General features: G+C 44.2%; 12 non-coding genes across 12 annotated transcripts in view; all 12 read left to right on the top strand.

The window, feature by feature from the left end:
• LOC143701179 (5S ribosomal RNA) overlaps nucleotides 1–96 on the top strand; it is a 119-nt gene extending 23 nt beyond the window's left edge. The window contains exon 1 of the ribosomal RNA XR_013189899.1: nucleotides 1–96. This exon is cut by the window's left edge and continues 23 nt beyond it. This is a non-coding gene — a ribosomal RNA (5S ribosomal RNA).
• Nucleotides 97–467: 371 nt separating this feature from the next.
• On the top strand, nucleotides 468–586 carry LOC143701178 (5S ribosomal RNA). The gene has a single exon (XR_013189898.1). It is a non-coding gene; the product is annotated as a 5S ribosomal RNA (ribosomal RNA).
• Nucleotides 587–957: 371 nt separating this feature from the next.
• On the top strand, nucleotides 958–1,076 carry LOC143701177 (5S ribosomal RNA). Its single transcript, XR_013189897.1, has one exon. It is a non-coding gene; the product is annotated as a 5S ribosomal RNA (ribosomal RNA).
• Nucleotides 1,077–1,447: 371 nt separating this feature from the next.
• On the top strand, nucleotides 1,448–1,566 carry LOC143701043 (5S ribosomal RNA). Its single transcript, XR_013189767.1, has one exon. It is a non-coding gene; the product is annotated as a 5S ribosomal RNA (ribosomal RNA).
• Nucleotides 1,567–8,158: 6,592 nt separating this feature from the next.
• Nucleotides 8,159–8,277, top strand: LOC143701176 (5S ribosomal RNA). The gene has a single exon (XR_013189896.1). It is a non-coding gene; the product is annotated as a 5S ribosomal RNA (ribosomal RNA).
• A 162-nt stretch (nucleotides 8,278–8,439) lies between these two features.
• On the top strand, nucleotides 8,440–8,558 carry LOC143701175 (5S ribosomal RNA). The gene has a single exon (XR_013189895.1). It is a non-coding gene; the product is annotated as a 5S ribosomal RNA (ribosomal RNA).
• A 372-nt stretch (nucleotides 8,559–8,930) lies between these two features.
• LOC143701174 (5S ribosomal RNA) lies at nucleotides 8,931–9,049 on the top strand. Its single transcript, XR_013189894.1, has one exon. It is a non-coding gene; the product is annotated as a 5S ribosomal RNA (ribosomal RNA).
• A 371-nt stretch (nucleotides 9,050–9,420) lies between these two features.
• LOC143701173 (5S ribosomal RNA) lies at nucleotides 9,421–9,539 on the top strand. The gene has a single exon (XR_013189893.1). It is a non-coding gene; the product is annotated as a 5S ribosomal RNA (ribosomal RNA).
• Nucleotides 9,540–9,910: 371 nt separating this feature from the next.
• On the top strand, nucleotides 9,911–10,029 carry LOC143701032 (5S ribosomal RNA). The gene has a single exon (XR_013189756.1). It is a non-coding gene; the product is annotated as a 5S ribosomal RNA (ribosomal RNA).
• Nucleotides 10,030–16,621: 6,592 nt separating this feature from the next.
• Nucleotides 16,622–16,740, top strand: LOC143701172 (5S ribosomal RNA). The gene has a single exon (XR_013189892.1). It is a non-coding gene; the product is annotated as a 5S ribosomal RNA (ribosomal RNA).
• A 162-nt stretch (nucleotides 16,741–16,902) lies between these two features.
• On the top strand, nucleotides 16,903–17,021 carry LOC143701170 (5S ribosomal RNA). The gene has a single exon (XR_013189890.1). It is a non-coding gene; the product is annotated as a 5S ribosomal RNA (ribosomal RNA).
• Nucleotides 17,022–17,393: 372 nt separating this feature from the next.
• The window catches only part of LOC143701169 (5S ribosomal RNA), a 119-nt gene continuing 12 nt past the window's right edge, over nucleotides 17,394–17,500 (top strand). The window contains exon 1 of the ribosomal RNA XR_013189889.1: nucleotides 17,394–17,500. This exon is cut by the window's right edge and continues 12 nt beyond it. This is a non-coding gene — a ribosomal RNA (5S ribosomal RNA).

Below are 17,500 nucleotides of genomic sequence, written 5' to 3'. Positions count from 1 at the left end.
CACGCCCGATCTCGTCTGATCTCGGAAGCTAAGCAGGGTCGGGCCTGGTTAGTACTTGGATGGGAGACCGCCTGGGAATACCAGGTGCTGTAAGCTTTTAAAAAAAAAAAAAAAAAAAAAAAGAGTGCCTGAGCTTCAAAAAGCCTTAAAAAGTCTCTGAGATTCTTCAGAAAGCATGAAAGAGTTTGAGTTTTTTCAAAAGTTCTTCTTAGTCTTCTTCACTAATGGTCTAAGCTTTTAAATAAGGCCTGGTTAGTACTTGGATGGGAGGCCGCATGGGAATACTAGGTGTTGTAAGCTTTTTTAAGAAAAAAAAAAAGAGTCCCTGAGCTTCTTCAAAAAGCCTTAAAAAGTCTCTGAGATTCTTCAGAAAGCATGAAAGAGCTTGAGTTTTTTCAAAAGTTGTTCTTAGTTTTCTTCACTAATGGTCTAACCTTTTAAATAGCCCAATTTTGGCAGCAGTTTTAGCTTACGGCCATACCACCTTGGGCACGCCCGATCTCGTCTGATCTCGGAAGCTAAGCAGGGTCGGGCCTGGTTAGTACTTGGATGGGAGACCGCCTGGGAATACCAGGTGCTGTAAGCTTTTAAAAAAAAAAAAAAAAAAAAAAAGAGTGCCTCAGCTTCAAAAAGCCTTAAAAAGTCTCTGAGATTCTTCAGAAAGCATGAAAGAGTTTGAGTTTTTTCAAAAGTTCTTCTTAGTCTTCTTCACTAATGGTCTAAGCTTTTAAATAAGGCCTGGTTAGTACTTGGATGGGAGGCCGCATGGGAATACTAGGTGTTGTAAGCTTTTTTAAGAAAAAAAAAAAGAGTCCCTGAGCTTCTTCAAAAAGCCTTAAAAAGTCTCTGAGATTCTTCAGAAAGCATGAAAGAGCTTGAGTTTTTTCAAAAGTTGTTCTTAGTTTTCTTCACTAATGGTCTAACCTTTTAAATAGCCCAATTTTGGCAGCAGTTTTAGCTTACGGCCATACCACCTTGGGCACGCCCGATCTCGTCTGATCTCGGAAGCTAAGCAGGGTCGGGCCTGGTTAGTACTTGGATGGGAGACCGCCTGGGAATACCAGGTGCTGTAAGCTTTTAAAAAAAAAAAAAAAAAAAAAAGAGTGCCTGAGCTTCAAAAAGCCTTAAAAAGTCTCTGAGATTCTTCAGAAAGCATGAAAGAGTTTGAGTTTTTTCAAAAGTTCTTCTTAGTCTTCTTCACTAATGGTCTAAGCTTTTAAATAAGGCCTGGTTAGTACTTGGATGGGAGGCCGCATGGGAATACTAGGTGTTGTAAGCTTTTTTAAGAAAAAAAAAAAAGAGTCCCTGAGCTTCTTCAAAAAGCCTTAAAAAGTCTCTGAGATTCTTCAGAAAGCATGAAAGAGCTTGAGTTTTTTCAAAAGTTGTTCTTAGTTTTCTTCACTAATGGTCTAACCTTTTAAATAGCCCAATTTTGGCAGCAGTTTTCGCTTACGGCCATACCACCTTGGGCACGCCCGATCTCGTCTGATCTCGGAAGCTAAGCAGGGTCGGGCCTGGTTAGTACTTGGATGGGAGACCACCTGGGAATACCAGGTGCTGTAAGCTTTTAAAAAAAAAAAAAAGAGTGCCTGAGCTTCAAAAAGCCTTAAAAAGTCTCTGAGATTCTTCAGAAAGCATGAAAGAGTTTGAGTTTTTTCAAAAGTTGTTCTTAGTTTTCTTCACTAATGGTCTAACCTTTTTGTTACGTGCCCACTGAATGAGTTTGAACAGGGACAACATAACACATAAAAACGACACCTCAAACGTCAAATGACAATACAAAAACAATTTATTGTCAATGGTTTAAATGATAAATAATTGAGTCACAAAGAAAGCATGGTGGTAAAATGAATAGTAAAACAAACAGAAAGAAAAACCCTGCTCACAGCTGTCTTTCGGATCAAAGCTCTCTCCTGGTTCCCGTCCAAAAAGAAAGACAATATTCCGGTGAGTCTTCCGGGTCCGCTGACTGCTGTTCTAGCTAAACCTACACTAAACAACGTGATAACCCAACACCAATACCACCAGCTCGAAACAAAAGAAAAACGGGTAAGACGTAGTACATACACAAGCGTCCCGCTAAGAACGGCATCAGAAAGAAACATGAAACATGACCATGTAGACGCCTCTGTGGAGCCGAGCGCCTGCGAGCACTCTGAAGGGCACGCGCGCTGCCATCAGAGACGACTCAGGAATGAAAGTGAGAGCGTCAACCAGGTGTGAGAGAGAGCGGATGTTGATCTCGGCGTCCTTATAGCAGCAAGCCCCGCCCACTCGCAGCTGGCGAGACGTCACGTGACCTATGGGGAGAGACAGCGAGAAAGAACAGCACAGACCTTGTTCCCAACAGGCTGACCAACGTAACACCCCCACCCTTAAAGAAAATAAATTGGGATTAAATCAATAACCAATAAACAAATTATAAATAACATTTACAAACCCACAAACAGCAAGGACTCCCAAACATGCTGAACTAAAACAGGGAAGAGAAAAAAAATTAAGCAATTTATTTGGCAATTTTCAACAGGACCGAGACAATGCATCTGCAACTACGTTGTCACGTCCTCGAATATGTCTAATCTCCAAGTTGCAACCTTGAAGGATCAAACTCCACCGCATTAAACGTTGGTTGGAATTTCTCATGCGATCAAGAAAAACCAAAGGGTTGTGGTCTGTATAGACCACCACCGGACACAAAGCACCTCCGACATAGACCTCGAAGTGCTGAAAGGCAAGCACAAGAGCAAGGGCTTCCTTTTCTATTGTCGAATAAGCACGCTGACAGCGGGTGAACTTACGCGAAAAAAAACAGACAGGGTGTTCAAAACCATCCCCGTCCTGTTGCAAAAGAACGGCTCCCGCTCCCAGATCACTCGCGTCAACAGCGATGGAAAAAGGCAGAGAAAAATTAGGAGCGGCTAGCACAGGCGCAGTAGTCAACAGTGCTTTTATAGAGTCGAAAGCAGCTTGACTCCGTGAAGTCCAGATATAAGACACCTTCGGACTCAGCAGATCAGTGAGAGGTGAGGCAAGAGCAGAGAAGTTTTTACAAAACGACCGATAGTAGCCGACCATGCCAAGGAAGCGGCGGAGTTCGCGGCGGGTTGTTGGAGAAGGATAATTCAAAATCGCCTCCACTTTGGACTGGACAGGGCGCACCTGCCCCCGACCAACCACTTTACCCAGATAGACCACAGTGGCCTGGCCAAACTCACACTTAGCCAGGTTAATGGTCAAATTAGCTTCAGACAACCTGCCAAACACAGTAGAAAGATGGGTCATATGCGAAAACCAGGAGTCACTATAGATGATCAAATCATCTAAATAAGCCTCGCAGTTGGACACCCCTTCAAGAACGCCGTTGATAAGCCTCTGAAAGGTGGCAGGAGCGTTACGAAGGCCGAAGGCCATAGTGGTGTACTGGAGGAAGTGATCAGGTGTTACAAAGGCTGAGATCTCCTTGGCACGGAGCGTCAACGGAACCTGCCAGTAACCCTTCAATAGGTCAATTTTACTGACGAATACAGCGGAACCCAGACGATCAACACAATCGTCAATGCGCGGTAATGGGTAACTGTCAGGCCTTGTGACAGCATTCACCCTCCTAAAATCCGTGCAAAACCGGGTGGAGCCGTCACTCTTTGGAACAAGTAAACAAGGCGAACTCCACGGACTATTACTAGACTCTGCAATGCCGTTTCTCAGCATGAACTTCACCTCATTTGAAAACAACAACCTTTTATGTGAATTTACACGATACGGATGTTGTTTAATTGGGCATGTAGCGCCCACATCAATGTCATGCTCAATTTTCGTTGTCCGATGCGGCACATCAGAAAACAGGTTCTCATACTGCTTAAACAGAGAGACTAAGTCGTTACGTTCCAAGGTGGACAAGTTAGACAAAAATGAATCTAAATCATTAAGAACCTCAGAATTCTTCATTCTTCCTTCAATAACCTCCCTCGAGGGAATACGACCTTCATCTTCCAACAAAGGACTAAACACAGCGCCCTGTTGTACCGACGGAAACACATTCTCAACATGCGCCGTCACCGCCAGCGAAGCAGCAACTTCAGCACCCCACTTCTTGGACAGCGCCACTTTTGGCAAGCGAACATCAGTTCTGTTAACTGAAGTGGAAGGCGATTTGAGCTCCGTAACTGAACCTTCTCCTCGATCACAAAACAGCTTCAGACGATTAATGTGACACAACGTAGTCTTTCTCCTTCGATCTGGAGTAGAGATAACATAGTTTAAGTCACCCACTCGTCGTTCGACACGATAGGGACCACTGTAACGAGCCTGCAAAGCAGAACCCAACCCAGGAATCAACACGAGAACTCTATCCCCAGGACTGAAACTTCGAGAAACAGCCCTCTGATCAAATCTCTGCTTCATTCTCTTCTGACAGACCCCTAAATTATCTCTAGCCAACTGACATGCACGACTGAGTCTACTACGCATCTTAGACACATAATTCGTCAAACTGAGACAATCTTTAGGCTCAGCAACCCAAGACTCCTTCAACAGCTTTAAAGGTCCCCGAACTGTGTGCCCAAAAACCAGCTCCGACGGGCTAAAACCCAAACTCTCTTGTACCACCTCGCGCACAGCAAAAAGAGCAGACGGAACCCCTTCGTCCCAATCACGCTGGAACTCGAGGCAAAAACACTTGAGTATACTCTTCAAAGTTTGATGGAACCTCTCGAGTGCACCTTGAGTCTGCGGACGGTACGGGCTGGATGTAACATGATGGACCGCGAGCTGACGCATAACTTGTGCGAACACACGAGACATAAAATTGGTGCCGCGGTCTGTCTGAACTGTTTTTGGGAGGCCAAAAAGAGAGAAGAAACCCATCAGGGCTTTTATAATGACCGGAGCTGTGATTTTGCGGAGCGGGACAGCTTCTGGAAAACGAGTCGAGCTACACATTATGGTGAGCAACCATTGATTCCCAGTCTTTGTTCGAGGCAATGGACCAACACAGTCCAGTATAATATTTTCAAAAGGCTCAAAAGCAACCGGAATTGGCTGTAAAGGCGCAGGTGGAATCACCTGGTTAGGTTTACCAGTAACCTGACACACGTGACATGTTCTACAGTATCTCACAACGTCTCTCTTAATACCTGGCCAAAAAAAATGGCGTTGAACTCTATCAGTAGTTTTATTTACGCCAAGATGACCTGCCAAGTGATGGTCATGAGCCAAACTCAGAACCTTATCCCGAAAAGCAACTGGGACAACAACTTGAAAAAGAACTCTCCACTCATCTTGCGCTGAGGCCATCAGAGGTCTCCACTTGCGCATTAAGACACCATCTCGTAAAAAATAGCCATACGGCGTATGCTCAATATCTTCTTCAGACAAACTTTCTGAAAAAAAAGAAGACAGAGATGGGTCACTTTTCTGTTCCTTAATGAGCTGCTCTCGACTCATAGACAAATTATGAACATCAGAGGGAAACGACAGTGAACCAGAATTCAAAAGTAACTCACTATCGCTTGAGAGTGAAGGTCGAGCAATAAAAGTATCGCTAAGGTCAAGCTGTTCCTCAATTCCATTCTCTAGTTCATTTCTCGCCATGGCTCGAGTAACGACGCTAGAGGAAAAAACTTCAGGGAAGCTAATGGACAAGTCATCTGTACACGTTTTTGGAAGTGCATGAGACACTATGGGGCAAGGCAAAACTTTTCCCCCACACAAATCATTACCCAGTATCATCGCTACATTTTCAATGGGCAAGGAGGGCCGTACACCCACGGTAACGTTGCCAGTAACTAAGTCAGACATAAGAAAAATCTCATGCAGAGGGACATTAACATGACCCATTTCGAATCCACGCACCAAAATACTATCACCAGTAAAAGTCTCATCACCGAAAGGCAATACATCTCGTAAAATAAAGCTCTGTGAAGCGCCAGTATCTCGCAGAATTTTTACCGGAGTTTTTACACGCTCACCGGGCAAAGAGACAAAACCATCCATTATAAACGGCCCAAAACCGTGCCTATCCAACTTAGTGTCGTTCCTACTCACCGATAAATTTGAAACACACAACCCCACCTCTGATCTGTAAGAAGCGGGCTGACTTGTCGCCCTGTTTTTACGCTTTAGAGTATAACACTCAGACAGAACATGACCTCGTTTCTTACAGTAGGCGCAGGCCGGAACGGTAACACTAGACCCCGACGGACGGCGGTCTGGAGAGCGAGCAGAAGCAGGCACGGTCTCTTTAGACATTTTAGACATATTTGAATGGCCCGAGACATTTTGCGAAAGTTTTAAATTAGGAAGGACACGCTTATGTGTGAGCACGTACTCGTCAGCCAACACGGCTGCACGAGCAGGAGTCAGATTTTTATGCTCACTAACATGGGTAGCGACAGCTTGAGGAAGACCGTTTTTAACATCTTCAAGAATAATCAAATCACGAAGAGATTGAAAAGTTGTTACTTCTTGTGAACTAAGCCAACGATCAAATAACATTTCTTTTTCCCTAACATATTCGACATAGGTGAGAGCTTCAGGCTTAAGATAACTGCGAAACTTTTGTCGATAAGCCTCAGGCACAAGAGCATAAATGCGTAAAACAGCATGTTTAACTTTTTCGTAATCTGCTGCGTCTTCGAGAGTTAATGAGGAATAAGCTTCCTGCGCTTTTCCAGTGAAGACACATTGTAACGTCATGGTCCAAATTTCTTTAGGCCATTTAAATGTTGTAGCCACGCGCTCGAAATGCGCAAAAAACTTATCAACTTCGCTCTCATTAAAAGGTGGAACGAGGCGAATGTTACGAGTTATGTCTAACTGATCTGGCTTAAATGCAACACCAGCCTCACGAGCCTTCAATTCAAGTTCTTTAATGCGTAACGCTTGTGCAAATTCAAGATCTTTCAATCTAAATTCGTGTTCTCTTTTTTCTCGTTCTCGTACTGTCTGTCTATCAGCCTCTAATCTAGTTTTCTCGCGTTCCCATTCAATTTCCTTTTCTCTTAACTGTAAACGTTTCAATTCTAGTGCTGCTTTAGTAGGTGAAGAGTCAATAAGAAGACGCTTACCCAGATCAGGTGATGTAGATACTTCAGGAGACACTTTTCCAAACTCACCCAGTTCTCGCAACTTTTCCACAAGCATATCCTGCAGATCAGCCTTGGAAGGGCTACCACTCACTTCAAGTTTATAGTGGCCCGCGATTCTAACAAGGTCATCACGTGTAATCGTTAACAACAACTCTTGCGAAGGAGCGATGATAAACGCGTCTAAATCAAACATTGCGAGTGATTCCAAATTCCCTAAAACGGGCAAAAGTCGAAAGAGAAAACAAAACAAAAGGCGCTCTCCCACAGCGCGCAGTAGGCTACAACCACCACCGAAAAAGATTTTTACGAAAGGAAAAATCGAGAAGAACAAATAAATAAATATGGTCCAAATCCCGGACGAGCCCCCATTTATATGTTACGTGCCCACTGAATGAGTTTGAACAGGGACAACATAACACATAAAAACGACACCTCAAACGTCAAATGACAATACAAAAACAATTTATTGTCAATGGTTTAAATGATAAATAATTGAGTCACAAAGAAAGCATGGTGGTAAAATGAATAGTAAAACAAACAGAAAGAAAAACCCTGCTCACAGCTGTCTTTCGGATCAAAGCTCTCTCCTGGTTCCCGTCCAAAAAGAAAGACAATATTCCGGTGAGTCTTCCGGGTCCGCTGACTGCTGTTCTAGCTAAACCTACACTAAACAACGTGATAACCCAACACCAATACCACCAGCTCGAAACAAAAGAAAAACGGGTAAGACGTAGTACATACACAAGCGTCCCGCTAAGAACGGCATCAGAAAGAAACATGAAACATGACCATGTAGACGCCTCTGTGGAGCCGAGCGCCTGCGAGCACTCTGAAGGGCACGCGCGCTGCCATCAGAGACGACTCAGGAATGAAAGTGAGAGCGTCAACCAGGTGTGAGAGAGAGCGGATGTTGATCTCGGCGTCCTTATAGCAGCAAGCCCCGCCCACTCGCAGCTGGCGAGACGTCACGTGACCTATGGGGAGAGACAGCGAGAAAGAACAGCACAGACCTTGTTCCCAACAGGCTGACCAACGTAACACTTTTAAATAGCCCAATTTTGGCAGCAGTATTCGCTTACGGCCATACCACCTTGGGCACGCCCGATCTCGTCTGATCTCGGAAGCTAAGCAGGGTCGGGCCTGGTTAGTACTTGGATGGGAGACCGCCTGGGAATACCAGGTGCTGTAAGCTTTTAAAAAAAAAAAAAAGAGTGCCTGAGCTTCAAAAAGCCTTAAAAAGTCTCTGAGATTCTTCAGAAAGCATGAAAGAGTTTGAGTTTTTTCAAAAGTTGTTCTTAGTTTTCTTCACTAATGGTCTAACCTTTTAAATAGCCCAATTTTGGCAGCAGTTTTAGCTTACGGCCATACCACCTTGGGCACGCCCGATCTCGTCTGATCTCGGAAGCTAAGCAGGGTCGGGCCTGGTTAGTACTTGGATGGGAGACCGCCTGGGAATACCAGGTGCTGTAAGCTTTTAAAAAAAAAAAAAAAAAAAAAAAGAGTGCCTGAGCTTCAAAAAGCCTTAAAAAGTCTCTGAGATTCTTCAGAAAGCATGAAAGAGTTTGAGTTTTTTCAAAAGTTCTTCTTAGTCTTCTTCACTAATGGTCTAAGCTTTTAAATAAGGCCTGGTTAGTACTTGGATGGGAGGCCGCATGGGAATACTAGGTGTTGTAAGCTTTTTTAAGAAAAAAAAAAAAGAGTCCCTGAGCTTCTTCAAAAAGCCTTAAAAAGTCTCTGAGATTCTTCAGAAAGCATGAAAGAGCTTGAGTTTTTTCAAAAGTTGTTCTTAGTTTTCTTCACTAATGGTCTAACCTTTTAAATAGCCCAATTTTGGCAGCAGTTTTAGCTTACGGCCATACCACCTTGGGCACGCCCGATCTCGTCTGATCTCGGAAGCTAAGCAGGGTCGGGCCTGGTTAGTACTTGGATGGGAGACCGCCTGGGAATACCAGGTGCTGTAAGCTTTTAAAAAAAAAAAAAAAAAAAAAAAGAGTGCCTCAGCTTCAAAAAGCCTTAAAAAGTCTCTGAGATTCTTCAGAAAGCATGAAAGAGTTTGAGTTTTTTCAAAAGTTCTTCTTAGTCTTCTTCACTAATGGTCTAAGCTTTTAAATAAGGCCTGGTTAGTACTTGGATGGGAGGCCGCATGGGAATACTAGGTGTTGTAAGCTTTTTTAAGAAAAAAAAAAAGAGTCCCTGAGCTTCTTCAAAAAGCCTTAAAAAGTCTCTGAGATTCTTCAGAAAGCATGAAAGAGCTTGAGTTTTTTCAAAAGTTGTTCTTAGTTTTCTTCACTAATGGTCTAACCTTTTAAATAGCCCAATTTTGGCAGCAGTTTTAGCTTACGGCCATACCACCTTGGGCACGCCCGATCTCGTCTGATCTCGGAAGCTAAGCAGGGTCGGGCCTGGTTAGTACTTGGATGGGAGACCGCCTGGGAATACCAGGTGCTGTAAGCTTTTAAAAAAAAAAAAAAAAAAAAAAGAGTGCCTGAGCTTCAAAAAGCCTTAAAAAGTCTCTGAGATTCTTCAGAAAGCATGAAAGAGTTTGAGTTTTTTCAAAAGTTCTTCTTAGTCTTCTTCACTAATGGTCTAAGCTTTTAAATAAGGCCTGGTTAGTACTTGGATGGGAGGCCGCATGGGAATACTAGGTGTTGTAAGCTTTTTTAAGAAAAAAAAAAAAGAGTCCCTGAGCTTCTTCAAAAAGCCTTAAAAAGTCTCTGAGATTCTTCAGAAAGCATGAAAGAGCTTGAGTTTTTTCAAAAGTTGTTCTTAGTTTTCTTCACTAATGGTCTAACCTTTTAAATAGCCCAATTTTGGCAGCAGTTTTCGCTTACGGCCATACCACCTTGGGCACGCCCGATCTCGTCTGATCTCGGAAGCTAAGCAGGGTCGGGCCTGGTTAGTACTTGGATGGGAGACCACCTGGGAATACCAGGTGCTGTAAGCTTTTAAAAAAAAAAAAAAGAGTGCCTGAGCTTCAAAAAGCCTTAAAAAGTCTCTGAGATTCTTCAGAAAGCATGAAAGAGTTTGAGTTTTTTCAAAAGTTGTTCTTAGTTTTCTTCACTAATGGTCTAACCTTTTTGTTACGTGCCCACTGAATGAGTTTGAACAGGGACAACATAACACATAAAAACGACACCTCAAACGTCAAATGACAATACAAAAACAATTTATTGTCAATGGTTTAAATGATAAATAATTGAGTCACAAAGAAAGCATGGTGGTAAAATGAATAGTAAAACAAACAGAAAGAAAAACCCTGCTCACAGCTGTCTTTCGGATCAAAGCTCTCTCCTGGTTCCCGTCCAAAAAGAAAGACAATATTCCGGTGAGTCTTCCGGGTCCGCTGACTGCTGTTCTAGCTAAACCTACACTAAACAACGTGATAACCCAACACCAATACCACCAGCTCGAAACAAAAGAAAAACGGGTAAGACGTAGTACATACACAAGCGTCCCGCTAAGAACGGCATCAGAAAGAAACATGAAACATGACCATGTAGACGCCTCTGTGGAGCCGAGCGCCTGCGAGCACTCTGAAGGGCACGCGCGCTGCCATCAGAGACGACTCAGGAATGAAAGTGAGAGCGTCAACCAGGTGTGAGAGAGAGCGGATGTTGATCTCGGCGTCCTTATAGCAGCAAGCCCCGCCCACTCGCAGCTGGCGAGACGTCACGTGACCTATGGGGAGAGACAGCGAGAAAGAACAGCACAGACCTTGTTCCCAACAGGCTGACCAACGTAACACCCCCACCCTTAAAGAAAATAAATTGGGATTAAATCAATAACCAATAAACAAATTATAAATAACATTTACAAACCCACAAACAGCAAGGACTCCCAAACATGCTGAACTAAAACAGGGAAGAGAAAAAAAATTAAGCAATTTATTTGGCAATTTTCAACAGGACCGAGACAATGCATCTGCAACTACGTTGTCACGTCCTCGAATATGTCTAATCTCCAAGTTGCAACCTTGAAGGATCAAACTCCACCGCATTAAACGTTGGTTGGAATTTCTCATGCGATCAAGAAAAACCAAAGGGTTGTGGTCTGTATAGACCACCACCGGACACAAAGCACCTCCGACATAGACCTCGAAGTGCTGAAAGGCAAGCACAAGAGCAAGGGCTTCCTTTTCTATTGTCGAATAAGCACGCTGACAGCGGGTGAACTTACGCGAAAAAAAACAGACAGGGTGTTCAAAACCATCCCCGTCCTGTTGCAAAAGAACGGCTCCCGCTCCCAGATCACTCGCGTCAACAGCGATGGAAAAAGGCAGAGAAAAATTAGGAGCGGCTAGCACAGGCGCAGTAGTCAACAGTGCTTTTATAGAGTCGAAAGCAGCTTGACTCCGTGAAGTCCAGATATAAGACACCTTCGGACTCAGCAGATCAGTGAGAGGTGAGGCAAGAGCAGAGAAGTTTTTACAAAACGACCGATAGTAGCCGACCATGCCAAGGAAGCGGCGGAGTTCGCGGCGGGTTGTTGGAGAAGGATAATTCAAAATCGCCTCCACTTTGGACTGGACAGGGCGCACCTGCCCCCGACCAACCACTTTACCCAGATAGACCACAGTGGCCTGGCCAAACTCACACTTAGCCAGGTTAATGGTCAAATTAGCTTCAGACAACCTGCCAAACACAGTAGAAAGATGGGTCATATGCGAAAACCAGGAGTCACTATAGATGATCAAATCATCTAAATAAGCCTCGCAGTTGGACACCCCTTCAAGAACGCCGTTGATAAGCCTCTGAAAGGTGGCAGGAGCGTTACGAAGGCCGAAGGCCATAGTGGTGTACTGGAGGAAGTGATCAGGTGTTACAAAGGCTGAGATCTCCTTGGCACGGAGCGTCAACGGAACCTGCCAGTAACCCTTCAATAGGTCAATTTTACTGACGAATACAGCGGAACCCAGACGATCAACACAATCGTCAATGCGCGGTAATGGGTAACTGTCAGGCCTTGTGACAGCATTCACCCTCCTAAAATCCGTGCAAAACCGGGTGGAGCCGTCACTCTTTGGAACAAGTAAACAAGGCGAACTCCACGGACTATTACTAGACTCTGCAATGCCGTTTCTCAGCATGAACTTCACCTCATTTGAAAACAACAACCTTTTATGTGAATTTACACGATACGGATGTTGTTTAATTGGGCATGTAGCGCCCACATCAATGTCATGCTCAATTTTCGTTGTCCGATGCGGCACATCAGAAAACAGGTTCTCATACTGCTTAAACAGAGAGACTAAGTCGTTACGTTCCAAGGTGGACAAGTTAGACAAAAATGAATCTAAATCATTAAGAACCTCAGAATTCTTCATTCTTCCTTCAATAACCTCCCTCGAGGGAATACGACCTTCATCTTCCAACAAAGGACTAAACACAGCGCCCTGTTGTACCGACGGAAACACATTCTCAACATGCGCCGTCACCGCCAGCGAAGCAGCAACTTCAGCACCCCACTTCTTGGACAGCGCCACTTTTGGCAAGCGAACATCAGTTCTGTTAACTGAAGTGGAAGGCGATTTGAGCTCCGTAACTGAACCTTCTCCTCGATCACAAAACAGCTTCAGACGATTAATGTGACACAACGTAGTCTTTCTCCTTCGATCTGGAGTAGAGATAACATAGTTTAAGTCACCCACTCGTCGTTCGACACGATAGGGACCACTGTAACGAGCCTGCAAAGCAGAACCCAACCCAGGAATCAACACGAGAACTCTATCCCCAGGACTGAAACTTCGAGAAACAGCCCTCTGATCAAATCTCTGCTTCATTCTCTTCTGACAGACCCCTAAATTATCTCTAGCCAACTGACATGCACGACTGAGTCTACTACGCATCTTAGACACATAATTCGTCAAACTGAGACAATCTTTAGGCTCAGCAACCCAAGACTCCTTCAACAGCTTTAAAGGTCCCCGAACTGTGTGCCCAAAAACCAGCTCCGACGGGCTAAAACCCAAACTCTCTTGTACCACCTCGCGCACAGCAAAAAGAGCAGACGGAACCCCTTCGTCCCAATCACGCTGGAACTCGAGGCAAAAACACTTGAGTATACTCTTCAAAGTTTGATGGAACCTCTCGAGTGCACCTTGAGTCTGCGGACGGTACGGGCTGGATGTAACATGATGGACCGCGAGCTGACGCATAACTTGTGCGAACACACGAGACATAAAATTGGTGCCGCGGTCTGTCTGAACTGTTTTTGGGAGGCCAAAAAGAGAGAAGAAACCCATCAGGGCTTTTATAATGACCGGAGCTGTGATTTTGCGGAGCGGGACAGCTTCTGGAAAACGAGTCGAGCTACACATTATGGTGAGCAACCATTGATTCCCAGTCTTTGTTCGAGGCAATGGACCAACACAGTCCAGTATAATATTTTCAAAAGGCTCAAAAGCAACCGGAATTGGCTGTAAAGGCGCAGGTGGAATCACCTGGTTAGGTTTACCAGTAACCTGACACACGTGACATGTTCTACAGTATCTCACAACGTCTCTCTTAATACCTGGCCAAAAAAAATGGCGTTGAACTCTATCAGTAGTTTTATTTACGCCAAGATGACCTGCCAAGTGATGGTCATGAGCCAAACTCAGAACCTTATCCCGAAAAGCAACTGGGACAACAACTTGAAAAAGAACTCTCCACTCATCTTGCGCTGAGGCCATCAGAGGTCTCCACTTGCGCATTAAGACACCATCTCGTAAAAAATAGCCATACGGCGTATGCTCAATATCTTCTTCAGACAAACTTTCTGAAAAAAAAGAAGACAGAGATGGGTCACTTTTCTGTTCCTTAATGAGCTGCTCTCGACTCATAGACAAATTATGAACATCAGAGGGAAACGACAGTGAACCAGAATTCAAAAGTAACTCACTATCGCTTGAGAGTGAAGGTCGAGCAATAAAAGTATCGCTAAGGTCAAGCTGTTCCTCAATTCCATTCTCTAGTTCATTTCTCGCCATGGCTCGAGTAACGACGCTAGAGGAAAAAACTTCAGGGAAGCTAATGGACAAGTCATCTGTACACGTTTTTGGAAGTGCATGAGACACTATGGGGCAAGGCAAAACTTTTCCCCCACACAAATCATTACCCAGTATCATCGCTACATTTTCAATGGGCAAGGAGGGCCGTACACCCACGGTAACGTTGCCAGTAACTAAGTCAGACATAAGAAAAATCTCATGCAGAGGGACATTAACATGACCCATTTCGAATCCACGCACCAAAATACTATCACCAGTAAAAGTCTCATCACCGAAAGGCAATACATCTCGTAAAATAAAGCTCTGTGAAGCGCCAGTATCTCGCAGAATTTTTACCGGAGTTTTTACACGCTCACCGGGCAAAGAGACAAAACCATCCATTATAAACGGCCCAAAACCGTGCCTATCCAACTTAGTGTCGTTCCTACTCACCGATAAATTTGAAACACACAACCCCACCTCTGATCTGTAAGAAGCGGGCTGACTTGTCGCCCTGTTTTTACGCTTTAGAGTATAACACTCAGACAGAACATGACCTCGTTTCTTACAGTAGGCGCAGGCCGGAACGGTAACACTAGACCCCGACGGACGGCGGTCTGGAGAGCGAGCAGAAGCAGGCACGGTCTCTTTAGACATTTTAGACATATTTGAATGGCCCGAGACATTTTGCGAAAGTTTTAAATTAGGAAGGACACGCTTATGTGTGAGCACGTACTCGTCAGCCAACACGGCTGCACGAGCAGGAGTCAGATTTTTATGCTCACTAACATGGGTAGCGACAGCTTGAGGAAGACCGTTTTTAACATCTTCAAGAATAATCAAATCACGAAGAGATTGAAAAGTTGTTACTTCTTGTGAACTAAGCCAACGATCAAATAACATTTCTTTTTCCCTAACATATTCGACATAGGTGAGAGCTTCAGGCTTAAGATAACTGCGAAACTTTTGTCGATAAGCCTCAGGCACAAGAGCATAAATGCGTAAAACAGCATGTTTAACTTTTTCGTAATCTGCTGCGTCTTCGAGAGTTAATGAGGAATAAGCTTCCTGCGCTTTTCCAGTGAAGACACATTGTAACGTCATGGTCCAAATTTCTTTAGGCCATTTAAATGTTGTAGCCACGCGCTCGAAATGCGCAAAAAACTTATCAACTTCGCTCTCATTAAAAGGTGGAACGAGGCGAATGTTACGAGTTATGTCTAACTGATCTGGCTTAAATGCAACACCAGCCTCACGAGCCTTCAATTCAAGTTCTTTAATGCGTAACGCTTGTGCAAATTCAAGATCTTTCAATCTAAATTCGTGTTCTCTTTTTTCTCGTTCTCGTACTGTCTGTCTATCAGCCTCTAATCTAGTTTTCTCGCGTTCCCATTCAATTTCCTTTTCTCTTAACTGTAAACGTTTCAATTCTAGTGCTGCTTTAGTAGGTGAAGAGTCAATAAGAAGACGCTTACCCAGATCAGGTGATGTAGATACTTCAGGAGACACTTTTCCAAACTCACCCAGTTCTCGCAACTTTTCCACAAGCATATCCTGCAGATCAGCCTTGGAAGGGCTACCACTCACTTCAAGTTTATAGTGGCCCGCGATTCTAACAAGGTCATCACGTGTAATCGTTAACAACAACTCTTGCGAAGGAGCGATGATAAACGCGTCTAAATCAAACATTGCGAGTGATTCCAAATTCCCTAAAACGGGCAAAAGTCGAAAGAGAAAACAAAACAAAAGGCGCTCTCCCACAGCGCGCAGTAGGCTACAACCACCACCGAAAAAGATTTTTACGAAAGGAAAAATCGAGAAGAACAAATAAATAAATATGGTCCAAATCCCGGACGAGCCCCCATTTATATGTTACGTGCCCACTGAATGAGTTTGAACAGGGACAACATAACACATAAAAACGACACCTCAAACGTCAAATGACAATACAAAAACAATTTATTGTCAATGGTTTAAATGATAAATAATTGAGTCACAAAGAAAGCATGGTGGTAAAATGAATAGTAAAACAAACAGAAAGAAAAACCCTGCTCACAGCTGTCTTTCGGATCAAAGCTCTCTCCTGGTTCCCGTCCAAAAAGAAAGACAATATTCCGGTGAGTCTTCCGGGTCCGCTGACTGCTGTTCTAGCTAAACCTACACTAAACAACGTGATAACCCAACACCAATACCACCAGCTCGAAACAAAAGAAAAACGGGTAAGACGTAGTACATACACAAGCGTCCCGCTAAGAACGGCATCAGAAAGAAACATGAAACATGACCATGTAGACGCCTCTGTGGAGCCGAGCGCCTGCGAGCACTCTGAAGGGCACGCGCGCTGCCATCAGAGACGACTCAGGAATGAAAGTGAGAGCGTCAACCAGGTGTGAGAGAGAGCGGATGTTGATCTCGGCGTCCTTATAGCAGCAAGCCCCGCCCACTCGCAGCTGGCGAGACGTCACGTGACCTATGGGGAGAGACAGCGAGAAAGAACAGCACAGACCTTGTTCCCAACAGGCTGACCAACGTAACACTTTTAAATAGCCCAATTTTGGCAGCAGTATTCGCTTACGGCCATACCACCTTGGGCACGCCCGATCTCGTCTGATCTCGGAAGCTAAGCAGGGTCGGGCCTGGTTAGTACTTGGATGGGAGACCGCCTGGGAATACCAGGTGCTGTAAGCTTTTAAAAAAAAAAAAAAGAGTGCCTGAGCTTCAAAAAGCCTTAAAAAGTCTCTGAGATTCTTCAGAAAGCATGAAAGAGTTTGAGTTTTTTCAAAAGTTGTTCTTAGTTTTCTTCACTAATGGTCTAACCTTTTAAATAGCCCAATTTTGGCAGCAGTTTTAGCTTACGGCCATACCACCTTGGGCACGCCCGATCTCGTCTGATCTCGGAAGCTAAGCAGGGTCGGGCCTGGTTAGTACTTGGATGGGAGACCGCCTGGGAATACCAGGTGCTGTAAGCTTTTAAAAAAAAAAAAAAAAAAAAAAAGAGTGCCTGAGCTTCAAAAAGCCTTAAAAAGTCTCTGAGATTCTTCAGAAAGCATGAAAGAGTTTGAGTTTTTTCAAAAGTTCTTCTTAGTCTTCTTCACTAATGGTCTAAGCTTTTAAATAAGGCCTGGTTAGTACTTGGATGGGAGGCCGCATGGGAATACTAGGTGTTGTAAGCTTTTTTAAGAAAAAAAAAAAAGAGTCCCTGAGCTTCTTCAAAAAGCCTTAAAAAGTCTCTGAGATTCTTCAGAAAGCATGAAAGAGCTTGAGTTTTTTCAAAAGTTGTTCTTAGTTTTCTTCACTAATGGTCTAACCTTTTAAATAGCCCAATTTTGGCAGCAGTTTTAGCTTACGGCCATACCACCTTGGGCACGCCCGATCTCGTCTGATCTCGGAAGCTAAGCAGGGTCGGGCCTGGTTAGTACTTGGATGGGAGACCGCCTGGGAATACCAG

Source organism: Siphateles boraxobius, unplaced genomic scaffold (genome assembly GCF_051911475.1).
Source record: "Siphateles boraxobius isolate OS27281-9 unplaced genomic scaffold, OSU_SipBor_1 321, whole genome shotgun sequence".
NCBI lineage: Eukaryota > Metazoa > Chordata > Actinopteri > Cypriniformes > Leuciscidae > Siphateles > Siphateles boraxobius.
Note: the sequence above shows the minus strand (reverse complement) of the source record. Positions and strands in the feature narration are given on the sequence as shown.